We start from the raw sequence: 3,288 nt of genomic DNA on the forward strand, positions 1-3,288 counted from the left end.
GAACAAGGGGGTTCCCTGGGAATCTCGGCACTCAGGGAAGGGTCTCCCTTCCCCTTTCCCGCCTTTTCCATCCCCACATTCCAGAAAAATCCCTCCGACTGCATCCCCAGCATCCTGTATCCCGGAATCCTGGAATGGTTTGGGTGGGAATGGATTTTAAGGATCATCCCATTCCATGTCCAGGGACACCTCCCGCTATCCCAGGTGGCTCCAGGTTTTCCTTGGACACTCCCAGGAATCCAGGGGCAGCCACAGCTTTCCTTGGAAAACCGTGCCAGGGCCTCACTGGGACACCCCCCGGTGCTGCTCCCACCTGGAATTCCCACTTCCCGGGGCAGGGAGCCCAATCCCAGCTCCTTCCCAAGCAATCCCAGATCATTCCCAATTTTTCCCAAGCTCCTTCCAAGGATTCCCAGCTCCTTCCCAAGCAATCCAAACTATTCCCAAGCAATTCCAGCTCCTTCCCAGCAATCCCAGCTCCTTTCCAAGAATCCTGAGCTCCTTCCCAAGCAATCCCAGCTCCTTCCCAGCGTTCCAAACTATTCCCAAGCAATCCCAGCTCTTTCCCAAGAAATCCCAACTCCTTCCAAGCACTCCCAGATCATTCCCAAGGATTCCCAGCTCCTTCCCAAGCAATCCCAGCTTCTTCCCGAGCAATCCCAGCTCCTTCCCAAGAAATCCCAGCTCCTTCCCAAGGAATCCCAGCTCCTTCCCAAGAAATCCCAGATCATTCCCAAGCAATCCCAGATCATTCCCAAGCAATCCCAGCTCCTTCCCAAGCAATCCCAGCTCCTACCCAAGGAATCCCAGCTCCTTCCCGAGCAATCCCAGCTCCTTCCCAAGGAATCCCAGCTCCTTCCCAAGTAATCCCAGCTCCTTCCCAAGGAATCCCAGATCATTCCCAGCATTCCCAGCTCCTTCCCAAGAAAACCCAGATCCTTCCCGAGCAATCCAAACTCATTCCCAAGAAATCCCAGCTCCTTTCCAAGAATCCTGAGCTCCTTCCCAAGCAATCCCAGCTCCTTCCCGAGCAATCCCAGATCCTTCCCGAGAAATCTCAGCTCCTTCCTGAGCAATCCAAACTATTCCCGAGTGTTCCCAGCTCCTTCCCAAGCAATCCTAGCTCCTTCCGAAGGAATCCCAGTTCCTTCCCAAGAATCCTGAGCTCCTTCCCAAGCAATCCCAGCTCCTTCCCCAGCAATCCCAGCTCATTCCCAAGAAATCCCAGCTGCTTCCCGAGCAATCCCAGCTGCTTCCCGAGCAATCCCAGCTCCTTCCCAAGGAATCCCAGTTCCTTCCCAAAAAATCCCAGCTCCTTCCCAAAAAATCCAGTTCCTTCCCAAGGAATCCCAGTTCCTTCCCAAGGAATCCCAGCTCCTTTCCAAGCAATCCCAGCTCCTTCCCGAGCAATCCAATCTATTCCCAAGAAATCCCAGCTCATTCCCAAGAATCCCGAGCTCCTTCCTGAGCAATCCCAGAAAATTCCTGAGCAGTCCCAGTTCCTTCCCGAGCAATCCCAGCTCCTGTTGGGATCCCATTCCCGGCGGATCCGGAGGGATNGCCTTTTCCATCCCCACATTCCAGAAAAATCCCTCTGACTGCATCCCAAGCGTCCTTTATCCCGGAATCCTAGACTGGTTTGGGTGGGAAGGGATTTTAAGGATCATCTCATTCCATGTTCAGGGACACCTCCCGCTATCCCAGGTGGCTCCAGCTTTTCCTTGGACACTCCCAGGGATCCAGGGGCAGCCACAGCTTTCCTTGGAAAACTGCGCCAGGGCCTCACCGGGACACCCCCCGGTGCTGCTCCCGCCTGGAATTTCCAATTCCCAGGGCAGGGAGCCCAATCCCAGCTCCTTCCAAAGAAATCCAACCTCCTTCCCGAGCAATCCCAGCTCCTTCCCAAGAAATCCCAGCTCCTTCCTGAGCAATCCCAGATCATTCCCAAGCAATCCCAGCTCCTTCCCAAGCAATCCCAGATCATTCCCAAGAAATCCCAGCTCCTTCCCAGCAATCCCAGCTCCTTCCTGAGGAATCCCAGCTTCTTCCCGAGGAATCCAAACTATTCCCAAGAAATCCCAGCTCCTTCCCAGGAAACCACAGCTCCTTCCCAAGAAATCCCAGATAATTCCCAAGGAACCCCAGCTCATTCCCAAGTAACCCCAGCTCCCTCCCGGGCAATCCCAGCTTCTTCCCAAAAAATCCCAGCTCCTTCCCGAGCAATCCCAGCTCCTTCCTGAGCAATCCAAACTCCTTCCCAAAATCCAAACTATTCCCAAGCATTCTCAGATTCTTCCCAGCAATCCCAGCTCCTTTCCAAGAATCCTGAGCTCCTTCCCAAGCAAACCCAGCTCATTCCCGAGCAATCCCAGCTCCTTCCCGAGAAATCCAAACTATTCCCAAGAAATCCCAGCTCCTTCCCAAGCAATCCCAAGCTCCTTCCCAAAAAAATCCCAGCTCCTTCCCAAGAAATCCCAGCTCCTTCTCAAGCAACCCAAACTCATTCCCAAGGAATCCCAGCTCCTTCCCGAGCAATCCCAGATCATTCCCAAGCAATCCCAGCTCCTTCCTGAGGAATCCCAGCTCCTTCCCGAGCAATCCCAGCTCCGGTTGGGATCCCATTCCCGGCGGATCCGGAGGGATCCCGGCACTCACCGGCCTCGCAGAGCTGGAGCTTGGAAAGGCTCCTCCTGTTTTCCAGGGANTTTCCCCCAAATCCCGGCTCTTTTCCCTCCTCCCCCGCCCCGGGCGGTGCCGCAATTCCCGCAATTCCCCGGAGCGGGGCCCGGCCCGGGCAATATTTTGCTTTTCCCCTTGGTTACGGCTCGGAATTCCCGCCCCGCTCGGAATTCCCGCCCCGCCGGGGCTGCTCCAAAGGGCCGGGAAGGGGAGGGGGTGGATCTGGGAAGCGGCGCCAGCTCCGCCCGGGAATCTCCCGGGACGCCGCTGGAAGAGGGAATTGTCGGGAGGGTGGAAAAGCAGCTCCGGGACGGGATCGGGAGGGGGGGAGATCCCGGACTCTGGAAAAGCTCTCCCGGGATCCTTCCCTTCTCCAGCCTGGCCATTCCCAGCTCTCCCAGCCTGGATCCAGAGCCTGCCATTGGATCCATCCCCAGTCCAGCTCCTCCCTGGGAAGGAGTTCCGGGAACAAGGGGGTTCCCTGGGAATCTCGGCACTCAGGGAAGGGTCTCCCTTCCCCTTTCCCGCCTTTTCCATCCCCACATTCCAGAAAAATCCCTCCGACTGCATCCCGAGCGTCCTTTATCCCGGAATCCTGGAATGGTTTGG

The 3,288-nt window shown here is 56.3% G+C and overlaps 1 protein-coding gene across 1 annotated transcript in view; it reads right to left on the reverse strand.

Annotated features, from left to right (window-relative positions):
• Positions 1-2,726, reverse strand: part of SCARA5 (scavenger receptor class A member 5) — a gene marked incomplete at its 3' end in the record, with an annotated part of 12,228 nt that extends 9,502 nt beyond the window's left edge. The window contains exon 1 of the mRNA XM_017839881.1: positions 2,656-2,726. The remainder of the gene's footprint in view (positions 1-2,655) is intronic.
• Positions 2,727-3,288: the final 562 nt, after the last annotated feature.

Source organism: Lepidothrix coronata, unplaced genomic scaffold, assembly GCF_001604755.1.
Source record: "Lepidothrix coronata isolate B3197 unplaced genomic scaffold, Lepidothrix_coronata-1.0 Scaffold530, whole genome shotgun sequence".
Taxonomy (NCBI): Eukaryota; Metazoa; Chordata; class Aves; order Passeriformes; family Pipridae; genus Lepidothrix; species Lepidothrix coronata.